We start from the raw sequence: 14,737 nt of genomic DNA, 5'->3' as shown, positions 1-14,737 counted from the left end.
TGTCGTCCGACGAGGCGTCAACAGCGTAGTCAAGCATCACACAAAGGCAGCACCTCCTCGACCGCCGTAAACATCACCGCGATGGCCCCTCCTCCCGCAAACCGTACGCGAACAAAACAGCGCATCGCTAGTGCCAATGTCAGAAATGAAGCGAGCGAAATTTGTTGCTGTCTGGAATACTGAGTAGATTACAAAATTTGAATCACTCTTGAGAATCGCTGACCAGTGGCAAATTGCTGCTAAGAGCGATAACCGCGACAAGCAAGTTTCTACTCAAGCCAAGCCAGCTGCCGCCGGTGCAAATTGGGCTCAACCACCCTGCTTGTACTAGCTCTGCGATAAATGCTTTGCAAAAGTTAACCATATCATTTTTTTACTATGGCAGATTAGGAATCACAAAGGTAGTTTCATGAGTAGACCAATTACGAAAGAGTCGCTCAGTTCCAAAGCGCCGACCGCCGCTTGTGCTTAGAAATGGTTTGGTTTATGCCTGGAGAGTAGTTCAGCACTTCTGGAGCTGATTACTGCTGGAATTACCCGGCAAAGAGCTGCATTGACATCCTTCGCCATGACTTCAGCAGTGCGTGGCTACAGTACATAGGTCGCTGTAGTAACTGATTAAGTAAAAATGTATAAGAAAAAGGTCAACACTGTTAAACTTCTGGGTCTATTGCTAGCGCATGAAAGGAGGACAGTGGTATGAATGACTGGAAGTGTGCTTTTCATATGACGACTCTTTTTGATATACTTTCTGCTGCTCCAAGCACCAATTCACTCTATAGAACAATTATTACCGGCAACTAATAGGGAACTACGAATCATATTTCTAGCCCTATGTACCTGAAACTTAAGAGACAGAAATTCATTCTATAGTTCTTTGTAACATTCTTTTATAGTGCGCTGTCAAGCTTTCATCCTGGTCGACAAAGAAAGTGTCACGCCTGTTTCCTCGTATAGATGCATCAATGTCATTCACAGGTTAATTTACACATGAAGGCTTTAGGAGTGCTCTTATTTTGTTCTTTTCGCTTTATAGGAGAGGTGCATGAGCAGAACTGCAATGTTCTCCATGAGTGCGTGCAGCAAAATTTGAGCGATCAGCTATTCTTTTAATCATACTTGAAACATTTTTAATCAAATTCAAGTCATCTTATACTGCTTATTTTGCAACCCTATAGCCGAATCCACTTTGGGGCATTAAACTCCATATACCATATGTACCATTTTTAAATATACTGCTCAATCAGAGCTAGGTTTTACGTGAATATTTAATTCGTTCTGCAGGTTCCTGATGACCTTCAAAAGAAAATTTATCGATCTGAGAAATAACACTGCATAACTTTGCCGGGATACTAATGATGTTCACTCGCTTTATAAAACTGGTTATGAAGTCACTCATTGAAACTCTTGAAGGTGAAAACAGAAAAGCTAATCCAGAAGACCGCACCTGTTTCGGCAATATCGGGCTGGAGTGACCGCTTGAGATAACTACTGTTACCTTCACAGCAGCTTTTGTGACCTTTTCTGTACGAAAACGTGGGCACTGCAGGTGACTGGGTTGTCAAGGAGATTTGATTAAACTTCTTATGAATGGACAGCATATAAAACAAAACGTCCACAAACTGCAGGTGTTTGCTATTGCGCTCTTCGTGGTGCGGCCAAAAATTTGGTCCGACAATTAAGAGTTGTGAACTACCTGATCAAGTTGTAGTGCAGATGTGCAACGCACGTTAACTGCAAAGGCAATTCGTCGCTGAAGGGCCTACTTGTAGTGCTCACGTTGCCCTTTGCACTCAGTCATCTTTATCAGACACTAACAAACATGAAAACAGGTGCCATTTTCTTTCTTGTGCCTCGTGGTGTAACTGACAGCACCACAGCTTGCAGGAATATTCAGAACTATGCTTGAAAACGAAACAGACGGCTCGGGTTTTTTCCTACACCCCGAAAGTCACTGCTGTCACCAGTGCCACCGCATCTCCACTGACGTCACTGGCTGACGCTTGTCTATATAGTACCAAAAGTGTGAGCAAAATGGCATCTAGCTCTGCAGACCCCTGTAGAATTAGGAGCCATCTCTTTACTCTAAGATAGAACACATTTCGCATGCACTGTACTGCTGTAATGTTCAGTTATGAAGAAAACTGCACCATTTGTTATAAGCAAAATGCACTTCCTTCAACAGCTTGTGGAAAGAAATGGCGCATGATACCCAGAACAGCAGTGCAATGATGACAAACACAAAAAGCGAAACGCTACACAAGCACACACTACCAATTATAACACAAAACGGAACCCCAGCTTTCACTTTCACATGCAAGTACATCACACTAAAACAACTCTTCTTTCCCAATTACGCAGATATACCTGGGCAACAATAGATGTTAGTAATCCTCCCATCCAAGGTGAGGGGTGGACTTTTTTTATTTCCCAAACCTGCCATAAGACATACTATAGAAAATGCTTTACATAATTTTTGAAATAAAGTTTGCGAAATAAAAAAGTTCACCCCTCACATTGTCCAAGCAAGACAGTTACAACTTCTGCCACTTAGACGCAAACTAAAAGATCACCACAGATCTGCAGCTGCCATGAATCACGTTCACTTACAATACATCTAAAAGGAGAGTTCAGTTCATGAGTCTTAAAAGGAAAAAACACATCAAGGCAACCTTTCTTGCAGTCGCTGATCACTTTGGCCAATCTGCTCAGCTGCAGTTCTTTACATAACATGATGACATTTGCTCTACTAGCTTTCTTTTGCTTTCTTCTGTACAAGCAGAAAATTCTTAGTTCTTCCTAAAATTCTTCGGGGTCGCCTTCTCTTCATATATTCCAGCCAGAACCACTTTGAAGCCCCCTTTTTCCGTTTGAAGAAGACGAAGGTTATCATCTAAAACATTATTTAGACTGCAGTACTAGATCCATCTTCCGAGAAGTCCTTGGGGTACCATCCAGCCCATCCAATATTCCCCTCATGCACCACACAACCCTTGGGGCTTTGCAGTGATTTCGGCTCGCCAATACTAACAGAAAGTGACCCAGGCAAATAACAATTGTGTGCTTGTATAGAACAAAGCTAGTACATCAAAAGCCATCGCAGTATGTAATGAACTGCAGCTGACCAGATCGGCCAAGGTGATCAGTGATTGCAAAGGTTGCCTTCATGCATTTTTCCCTGTTAAGACTCACAAACTGGATTTGCCTTTTAGATGTGTTGTGAGTGAACACAATTTTTGGCAGCTCCAGATGAGTGGTGTTTTTTTTAATTTGTGTCTCAGTGGCGGAAGTTATGACAGTTTTGTTTGGATGATGTGAGTGATGGACTTGGTCTTGTATTCGCTGCTTGAACAATATCTGGGATGTGAGGGTTGCGAACATTTACTGTTGGCCAGACATATCTGCTTAGGAACGAAGAGGTGTGCGAATGTGAAGTACTTGTGTGTAGATAAGGAAGCTGTGCTTGGGCGTTAAAGAAGAAGTTTGCATTCTGTTTTGTATTACAGTTGGTAGTGTACGCCTGTGTTGTGTTTCATTCATAGTGTTTCTCTTTGTTGCACCACACTTCCTTGACGTCAGGTAGTGAGCTCTCATTTATACTGCTACAGCTTCGTCTTCCTTCTGTCTCACTGTTGTTGATCATCGTCTTCTTCAACGTTCGGCGGCGCAGGGAATATTATGCAACAACATTTCAAGTCAATTGCGTGCATGTAAAAAAACAGCATAAATGTTCTTTCGTTTGCGTTTTTTCTCGCTTTTTTCAAGTATGTGAACCAATCTCAATCTTGAACGATGCAAGTTATTTTGTTTCTCCTGCATAGAATATTCATAGAAAATGAAATATGACGATTCTCATAAAGACAATTTAAAGAAAATAACATGCTGACTGTTGAAGCCTTAAGCACCTGCAATAACATGTCTCCCTTGATAAAACTGCTCGCTTAATTGGTATAAAACGGGACTGAAATATGGCATACAGCAGTACATCTTTTTAGTACCACGTTTAATTGATGTATCAGCTTCCGCAGATGTGATACTGGAGGGGTTAGTTGACGCCTATGCGCGAAGCGATTGTTTTACCTTTGAAGATGCTATAATTGTGCGTGTGCGAGAGAGGGGGGGGGGGACGGAAAAGGTGAGCGGTTCATTTGCAGATGCTCTTTGAACTGCTTTATTGAGCACGTAATGGTTCAACAAAACTTGAAATTGAGTAAGATGGTGCATTGCAACTTGACTAAAAATAAGAGAAGCAGACACAGGACACGCGCTAATGGTTCATTTACGCATAACCAAAGTTGAATGAATTTCGTTTTCCTACCGAAATCAAATTATTTTTTCGTTCTGTGGATTGCAGCCTAATACGGTATAGCCTCCAACGTGCCTAAAAGGGGGTAAAACTTGATAGCTTGTACTGTAGGTTATTTTTTTGTAGGCCACGGCAGTTTCGCAAAGCAGAGAGGTATATTCTCATTGCTAGGAATAGAATATACATATGGTCAGCAACGGAAGCTTCATTTTGACTTCAAAACATGCAAAGATATTAGTTTCCAATATTTTACCTGAGGTTTCATCTATTCTTAGTGCTAACCTAAAGCGCTTTTCAGCTTTTAGAAGTCTCCTGCTATTGCTAATTGCATAAAATAAATATGGTTTGAAAAGGATTATGCCTCTGTAGCTTTTATTATAGCATTCCGTACGTACAGCGGTGAAAATCTAACCCAGGGCTTGCGAAGAATATTGTGCCCCTTACAATGAGTTCCGCAGCTTTATCTGAACCGTTCTTAAAAATTATCTCTCCTGAACTCGGGGCTCATTGGCACTAAAGTGCACGCAAAGCTTTCGCGTTACTGGCGCTTTTGTTGTGTAATATACTGACCATGGTTCTTGCCTTGTTTGACCGCGCATAATCGAAAACCAAGAACATCTGCGACAACACTGAAGAGCAAAATATGCCAACGCCGAGTTTCCGGGAAGAGGAAGCTGTAGCGCCATCTGGCGTCGCTGGAGAAAAGCGCCGATGTTCTAAATCTCCCAAGTAAGTGTGGCGCGCTTTTGTAGTAATGCTACATGGCGCCATCACAGCTTTTTTTTTTCGAAAATTGGCATCCTATTCTTCCACTCCTTCAATCTCGTGGTAGAGTCTTCTGGTTCCTCATCACGCACGGCCAAACTAGGTAACAACTGTGCAAAGGAAGATCAATACCGTGCAAGCTTTCTTGAGGGTCTCACCGCAAACATGCGTGCGGTTGAGGTGGTACAATTTTTCAAAGCGGTTCTGGTAAATTTGTACAACACATACACGGGAGTGTGACATAGGAAATGCAACTCTTTTTTCCTACCTTATTCGGTAAGTCTGTCCTTTGAGTGCAGCATTACGGCCGAGTATAAACTGCCTTTTCGTGTTGCTGATGCTACACATGAAGCGGATTTCATGCTTTTACCAAATTAGGCACGTACGTCATCGAAACGTGGTATTGAGAAACAACGGTCGTATGCCGTTTCTGTGTAATTTTTTACAACCCAAATAAATGAGTGTTTTAAGCGAGGGAAGCGTTTTACAGTCTTGCCTTTGCTTTGCAACCGACATGACATTATTTTGCTTTTTATGGTTAAACACATTAATGGCTCATATTGTCGGCGATCGTTCGTTCGGTCACACTATAGCAGTCAATGAAATTGCGACATCTCCCGAGAGTGAAACTAATATCATCAGAAAAACGAATAAATCGCCGGGAATCGAACCTCCATTCCTTGGATTCCGTACCGAACGCTTTAACCAACTGCGCCACGTTAGGGATCGTCAAACACACATAATAATTCTCCTTGTCTACAGTGAGGATGATAGTAGCGATGACAGTGACGCTGCAACAAGTGATAAAGACCATGATTGCATTAGCAACGATAGTAAGGGTGCATTGAGTCGATAATGATGAGAGCAAACGTGATGCACCGTGCGAACGAGCAGAGTTCAGGCGTTCGCATTTCTGCAGTGTAGATTGCATGGTGCTCTCGGTATTTTTTGTTGCCTATTGCTGCTGCTGCTGTCATATTCATGTGCGGCAACAAGCGTCTTTCCTAATGCTGCATCAACGGAGGCCTTCCCATCGGTTATCCTATAGTCATCAGCGCGATCCTGACTGTTTTACTGGTATGAACACAGCGGACGACCAAGAATGGACACGTAAGTACGAACGTGTGGGCACATATATTTTCTGGGACCCCACACTTAAGTTAGGCATGGTTATCTTTCACTTCGAGGGCACGGCGCTATAGCCTTGTACGAGACTCATGAAAACCAGCTGACAAGTTGGAATTCTTGGAAAGAGAAACTCCGCGAACCATTTGGGAAACATTTGGTCGAGAGCTTACCGCAAAGAGAACGCTCGAGACCCATGGCCAGACATCTACCGAATCATACGTGACTTACATTCCCGATGTGTTCGCCTTTTGTCCAAAGTGGATCGCAAAATGACGGAGTCCCAAAATGTTGGGGACGTCTTGAAGGACATCGCAGATGGTGCATTCAATCTCCTTGTGTACAAAGACTTACGCAAAGTTGATACCATCATAAAAGAATGCTGTCGTTTTGAGGATGCCAAAAGCCGTAACATTGCATCGTCATTTCTCCGCCTCCATAATATTGCTCTGACATCTTCGTGTCGAGGTTTGCTGCCCCAACACCAGCCCGCATCAACCTAAAATGCAATAGAAGAGACATCTGGGCGAGTTGGTACGGTGACATAATGAGTAAACAGCGCTACAGACTAGGACATAGATCAAGAAGCAAAGAGGACGGGCGCTGACTCAGAACGGCATTTTATTGAAAAAAAGGGACAGTATAAATATCGAAGCCAAGCCGCACTAAACCACACATTAAACAAAAAACAAAGTTTATGACTCAGCACAGATACCACGTTTGTATATTGTATTCAGTATCTTGTAAACATCCGTGTCTTGTAAAAAACTCTGAGGTGGTGGTAGAGCACTTGAAAACGGACAACCCAGGAGATTGCTTGGCAGTTAGCATTGATGTCGAGAATCTATTTTATATGATCCCTCATGAAGCTCCCATGACCAGCCTTCGAATGTGCATTTCGGAACAGAATGATGAAATAGCTTCTGGTAACAACTGCGGTATAATTACAGGGTCGTTTTTGGAATTTACATCTTTTTATTTGAAAAGTATGCTTGTTGAATTTGACAGTGCCGCGTATGCCCAGAAATCAGGTATCTGTATTGGTTCAAATGTCGCACCTGTTCTAAGTGATATTTTCTTAAGCAGAGTAGATGAATTAATTGCCAAAAACTTCCAAGGGCTGGGGATAAGAATCTTTCGGCATGTTGATGATTTCTTGGTCTTTTACAAAGGTTGGAATAGTAGCTGAACACATATGAATATTCTTAAAGTTTTTCAAGTGCAAGGACTGGGTCTGAGATTTACATTTCAGCGGATGTCACAAGAGAATGAACTGCGTCTTCTAGACCTCACTTTGAAGTTTGCCCGTCTAGTTTGTTGGTGGTATTCATCTAGGAGGGCAAAGCAGCTACTATATTATGGGTCGCAATATTCTAAGCTCGTAAAAGATGGCATCGCTCTGTCCGGCCTCAGGGCAGTCCTGTCAAAATCATGCGTTAATAATATGCGAATCAGCTTTACTGAACAACTATTTAGGCTAGCGAACGCAGGAGTTTCTGGTCCCATCATATTAAGAACATGTGATAAATCGATCAAAAAAGTAAAACAGTCGTGGGCAGGCTCACGGGAGCAGGAGAGGGATCATATTAAGAACATGTGATAAATCGATCAAAAAAGTACAACAGTCGTGGGCAGGCTCACGGGAGCAGGAGAGGGATGATTAGAAAGATACAAAACGATATGAGGCTCTGCCATATGTACATAGTTTATCACACAATTTGAACAATGTAGACAGAAGGTTTGACGTTAATGTGGTTTTCTCAGCACCAAATAAACTGTCAAAAATGTGTAGCGCCGTTAAGAACAAAGGAGCGAAAAAAGTCCGGGAAAGAAACACGTGTCGGGTGAAGAATAAGTTTTCCTATGTTCCATGTAAAGTAGGAGTGATTAACAGGATTCCGTTATCTTGAGATAAGGTGTTTGTGGGTCAAACGGGCAGGTGTATAAATGATCGTTTACAAGAGCTCGAGAGATCATTAGAGATTGGTAGAGGCTCTAATCTGGTGGCGCATTGTAAGGGGTGTGATGGCTGCCAGCCTTTTCTAAAACAGACAGGTATTTTGGATGCCCATACGGCACAGATTAACCGGGTAATCGTTGAGGACAGGCATATCACGCGATTAGGTGAAGAAATGTGTCAGTGAACCATCAATCGCTTTAACAGATAATGATGTTGGGTTTCTTAAACGTAGTATGTGTGCTGTGTGATCATGACTTTGCTTTTTGTTTAATGTGTGGTTTAGTGCGGCTTGGCTTGGATATTTATGCTGTGTTTTTTTTTTCAAAAAACTTCAGTTGCCAGTCAGCACCCGTCCTGTTTGCTTCTTGATCTTCGTCCTAGTCTGTAGCGCTGTTTATTCATTATAGTACAAAAATGGAAACCGTATCGTCCGCCGCGAACTCGAGGTCACCTCTCCCACTATCTTGCCGCAACGTTTTGCCGACGGCCGCCACACGGACGTTACCCTAATTAAGACCGTTGTCCGCCATGAGGTTGCCACCTTGGGCCTCAACTCTGTTGCTGCCACCAGCCAGCTCACTGCAGCCGATATTCACGCAGCTTATCCTGGCCGACCAGTTTTTCACACCGACGTTCGCACAGTTTATCCTGGCCTACTTATATGTCGCCCCACGTCGACGTAATCCAGATGACTGGCGCACATCCGATAACCAGCTATGTGCTTTGCTTGCACGTGCGTCGGCCACATCGTCTATTATTGCTGAAATCAATGGATTCAGCCACAAACGTCTCACCATCCACTCTCTTCTATTTACGATGACCCCTTTCCTCTCCTCTCGCCGAATCATGACCCTTCAAACCTGTCGTTGATATCTAGCGCACGTCCATGCTATCTACGCATGTGTTCTGTAGGTATGTAGATTTGGACGTCGCGGTGCCATATATAAAATTCACATCCAATTCTTTGAAGCACGACACGACGGACTATTCACCATTCTTCCTGCTTTTGGCAGGAACCCCACCATACCTTTGCACACGCTGGTCCCGCCTGCTGGCCGCCCCATAACCACCTACGCACGTGATGTCATTGCTCAAGCTAGTGAAGCGTGCCAATTAGCCCGTAAACGGCTCCTCGCTTCTCAGACTTCCCAGAAGTCTGAATACTATAGGCCCAGCTCGCTACTATGCTAGTTGTGGCTTTGTTGTAATTCATCCTAATATTTTAGGTCTTCACATAGAAATCTTTAAGACAACTGCCTCAATGTTGCTTACGCATCGCCTCTGGGCTGCGTCCGCGTTGAGCGGCACGGGCTTGAAGAAAGTACCGGACGTCCGAAACAGCCAGGTTGTGAACTCCCGATAGATGCAGCTGCCATCCTCGTTACCGGTTTTCCGTTGTATGAGCTGCCAGACGTGAAGACGGGATGACTGAGGCCGAACCTCAGCGACGCCTAGACCCCTGGCTTCCAATTTTGTGGCAGAGCACCAGGCGGAGCCCTGCTCTTTTTCGGCAGTCTCATTCGCTACCTCCAATTACTCTAACCATTTATCCCGTTCGTCTCCTGTTTTAAGATCTCCGCTCTTTTGTCCTGCCATTCCTAACTCACCGTAAAGGCTGACCGCCACTTTTGTCTCAGCCGCCGCATGTCCCTGCCTTTACTCGCTCGCGCCGATCCAGGCGGGCTTAAAGACCGGGTCACTCATGCCCCGTCCAAAGGGAGTCGTCACTGGCTTTCCATAATAGACAGATTTCCACAACGCGTTAATGCGGCATGCAAATATTGGCATGTGTGCACGACGCCGGCATGACGCTGTCAGCTGTGTACAAGAGAAGTTACTGACCGCACACCCGTTCTCGCCCATGAGCCCTCACATCCGCTCCTTCAAAATTAAGAGTTAGGAAACTTTCAAACTCAATATTGAGTGCAATTACCCCTCCAGTAAAAGGTTATAATGAGTACTGTGTAGAAAATGTCAAAAACGAATAAGCAAAATGAAACCAAAACCAGCGCAAGTGCACCGTAGCTAAAACGAAATTATTCTTTGACATTATAACTGAGCCCAGCACTTCGAACCATTCTCTTAATTATAGCCTTTCGCGCCTACAACTCGTTTGCGGAGGTCTTACCTAGCAGCTGAAATCAGACTGGGAGCGGGAACAGCTGACGTTTCTTGTCTCAATATTATCTGGGTGATGCATTCGACCGACTGAAATGCCATGCACACTCAGACCGAGTCCTTACAGTTCGCCTTGCTTGCGCACGCTTGCGCTCGGCGCCGCCGATCTATCCCCAGATCTCTCAGTCGTGACGTAGTACTGTAGAGAGGGGGCCTTGCGCAGGCCTTCTCTAAGTCTAGGGGGCGTTGGTTCAGCTCTACTTGAACCTATACGTTTTGGTCGTGTGCGCTCCTAGAAGGATCCGTACTCCAGTGGCAGCTAAAAGAGACGCAAGGCTCGACTGACTGAGGAAGGTCCTCCCGTTTGCGCAAGTAGGACCGTTGTTACGGCCTTTAGCGTATTCCACGAACGAGCACAGATGCGTCTTTATCAGATATGTCGTTTTGGTGATAGTACCATCCGCAACAGAACAGACTGGACTAAATTATAAGGATATATTAACGTAACTTTAAATTCCTTTTTTTTTCATCCGGTGGAGAATTGCGCGGCACCGGGATTTGAACCCCGGTCCTCTTGCATGCGAGGCGGATGTTCTATCGCTACGCCACCGCTGCACTTTGCTGCATTTGGCAAGCACTCGCAGATTATGACTAGCAGCTTACCGGTATCGCTCAAGAGGAAAGTATACAATAGTTGCATCTTGCCTGTACTCACCTATGGGGCTGAAACGTGGAGGCTAACCAAGAGAGTTCTACTTAGGTTGAGGACAACCCAGAGGGCTATGGAACGAAAAATGGTAGGGGTAACATTAAGAGATAGAAAGCATGCAGAGTGGGTCTGAGAAATAACTCAAGTTACCGACATTCTAGTAGAAATTAATAAGAAGAAATGGACATGGGCAGGACATGTAGTGAGAAGACAGGATAACCGATGGTCGCTGAAGGTAACAAACTGGATTCCAAGGGAAGGAAAGCGTAGCAGGGGGCGGCAGAAAGTTAGGTGGGCGGATGAGATCAAGAAGTTCGCAGGGGTCAAGTGGATGCAGCTAGCACAGAACCGGGTTAAGTGGAGAAATATGGGAGAGGCCTTCACCCTGCAGTGGGTATAAACAGGCTGATGATGATGATGATGATGAAATTCCTTCTTTAACTTTTTTGTTTTGAAAACGAAGAGGCGCGACGGTGGTAAAAGCAGAAAATGTGCATGTTGGACATCGAAGAACAAAATGCTGGTTCTTGTCTGATACGCTCAATACAAAGCTGGCAACTTAAAAAAAAAAAGTACCGAGAGCATCCGCAATAACACTAATCGTTGCACAAGAAGTTTCTCGCGTCTGCTATTTAAAGAGCTCTATCCTGCCGCATAGCACGTCCGGAACAAAAGAATAAATTCGCGTGAGGGTGACTTTGGACATGACGAAAGCGACAATTCAAAACTTTACAGCATTGCAAAACCATTTACCATTTATTTACTCAGATGTCTATAACAAACCTTATTGGATTTCAGTGGCAACAGAACGAAGTTGATAGAATAAATCTTATCCGCTTGAGTATTGCATCGATGCTTGTTGTAAATGAAGATGCGCTTTTTGCATGAATTCACATAGAGTTGCTCGTCATGGAATGTAATAAGTACAGGAGAAACGATCCCAGAAAAACCGCCTGCAGATAATTGCCTTTTGAGTAAAATCGAGTAGCGACAAGGAACGTTGCTGGTTTGCAGAAACTGAGAAAGAGAAGCGGGAATATTTTCTGATCAAGTGTTTTAGTGGTGCGGAGGATTTTTACAGTAAATTAGAGATTTGTTTTTTTTTTCTTGAAGCTGTCCGAATTGTAAATGCGGCGATTTCTATTTCACGGTAAATAAAGTCGACTTACGAAATTTTGTAGTCGGGAATGTGGCAATTTAGTGTGTTATTGGTCTGTGAGTAAATTTGTCAGAAATTTCAATCGCGCTCAGAAATTGCTCATTCAGATCTTTCGCATACTGACTTTTCTGAGGAAATTTACATTATTTGATCGATTTGCTCCGGGCAGATTTTGGTTTATATACCATAGTGAAGAGGTTTGAAAAAATCGCTCAAGGGGAATTTACAATATCGAATTATAGACTGCATCAAAACAGGGAATCGCAAGAAGCATACAGCATCTTTCATTTTTCCTTGGATCATCAAGCAGATAAAGAGGGAAATAAATTGCAGGTCTCAATGCATCAGGCATCAGAAACTGCGGTTGGAACTTCCACATTGCAGGCTTTTAGACGTTTTGTAGTGATACCAAGGCTCACTTGTGGGTTCACCTGACGAACAACAGGTGTAAAATTTTAGTGACGTTGCAGTACATGGCACAGGGCTTTTATCGGTTATAGTATATGCGTCACTTTACCTAGGTTAATTTATCTCTCTTCAGAGCAATCAGCTTCTGATTAAACTGCTCTGATGAGCTTTTTCTTTCAACCTTCTGTCATTACTGCATCGATAAAAACACACCGTAGCCTTACCTATTAAAATTCTTGTTGTCAAATCTTCAAGATTACTTTTTTGAATAGAGATAAACAGCTCGATTATACCCACGCAGACATTAGTGTATGATATTTCTATTACAACTATCTCTGTGTGTAGAACGTTTTCAGAGTGTTTGCGGAAATTTGCTGTGAGTTTTCGTTGGACAGGAGTTGTCGTCTTCGGGAGCCAAGTTTTTCTTTTCTGTCATTCTACGCACGGGGCAAGTATTTCAATATTTTGTTTTGTCAGCACTGACTAGAAACCATATATCTGCTCGGCAGTATTTATTCACGCAAAAACATAAGATCCCGAATATGTTAAATTTTAAGCCATGCAGTGAAATGCAATGCCTCAATGTGTGTAGAAAATTACAAGGGTTCAACGCTGTTGAACCAAATATTGAGCGAAAGCATTAGCTGCGGGTGACGGAGCGTTCTTCTCTTTTTCTTCTTTGTCAGCCCGCATATCAAGCCCTGCTTACCCGGCCGTAGGAAGGTGCCTTAGTGGCCTATAGGGGTAACGTGAGTGCCAGGGTCCTATCAGGCTGATGCTGACACAACCGTCGCATGTGAAATGAGTGACCCAACTTGGCAGCTTCTGCGAGCCTACACCCTAGTGTCAGGTGGGGTGTGACGTCACAGCTTCACGTGGTTAAGACGGGGCTACCGGCTGCGCTACGCCGAAGGCTCGAAACCTAGAGTAGTATTGTTTTCGCAATAAAAGTCTTTACGTAGGGAAACTAATTTAAATTTCTCTTTGTTCGGTATTAGCCAAGGGCGTGTAAGCGCAGGGGTTAGATTTTGGAAAAGAACAACCCTTCATTAGTTCTGCACACTCTGGTATGGTTTGCGCGAGCAATGCAATCAGCAAAATTATTCATTTTATTCTGGTATTTTTTTATTTTAAATCTAAGATTGATTTGGTTTACAGCACTTAACTTACCAATGCGACCAAGGCTATGAGAGACGCCGTAGTAGTCATCTCAGGAAATGTCGGCCACCTGAGATTCTTTAACGTGTACTGCCATTGCGCAGCATAGGAGTGTCTGGCTGTTTGCCTACATCGAAAAGGGACATCCGATGGGGCCTGTAAACCAAGAATGGAATTTTAACAGGATGGAAGTGTGCGCCAGTTGGTGTATGATCTGTGGCTAATAACAGCGCTAACACGGGACGAAGCAGAAAGAGGGATCCCCAGGTGGTAGAAATTTCCGGAGTCCTCCATTACGGCGTCTCACATAGCCTGAGGCGCTTTGGGATGTTAAACCCTGCAAACCAAACCAAACCAGAGAGAGGGGACATAGCGTCGTGTCTCGTCTCTCTGCTTCGTCTCGAGTTAACGCTGTTTTTCGGCACAGATCAGGGACGGAATGTTGGCAGCAACAGTGTGTATGCCACTACAGGAAACGGGTCATAAATGTACCCTCAAAATAAGGCAGGTAGAAAAGAAAAGCTATACCTGGAACGAAAGAGAATGAAACCACGGGACAAAAATGGGAGAGCAAAAAAATGTAAATCAGCTCTAAATTATTGCCTAAATTTTTGCACCGCATATTTCAAATAAAATATTATACGAAATAGAGTAGCAAATTAAAACATGATATTTTCAGAGGGGACAGGTAGAGAAATAAAACTGGCAGCATGATAATTTAAATGGCTGTACACAAACGACAGAACTTTTACGAAGAGTCGGGTAATGAGACGTGGTAAGGTCTGTTGAGCAAGATGACTTTAGACGAGAATGTAGCAGAGCAATTCTGGAAGTAGTGACCAACGTCTCCACACAGGTTTTCTACAGGAGCCATGTACAAAGAGGAGGAAAGACGTACTTTTAGAAGTTAAAAGAAAATATGTTATGCCCAATCAATAAAGTTGTAAGTGAATTATGAGGCGGACATAGTTTTGGAATATCGAGAGTGGCAGGTATCCAATGAAATAATTCTCTGTCGCCATTATTTCC

The sequence above is a fragment of the Amblyomma maculatum genome, chromosome 7 (genome assembly GCF_055883805.1).
Source record: "Amblyomma maculatum isolate TAMU_Amacu chromosome 7, ASM5588380v1, whole genome shotgun sequence".
Taxonomy (NCBI): Eukaryota; Metazoa; Arthropoda; class Arachnida; order Ixodida; family Ixodidae; genus Amblyomma; species Amblyomma maculatum.
The sequence above is the reverse complement of the archived record's forward strand: the minus strand, read 5'-3'. Positions refer to the sequence as shown.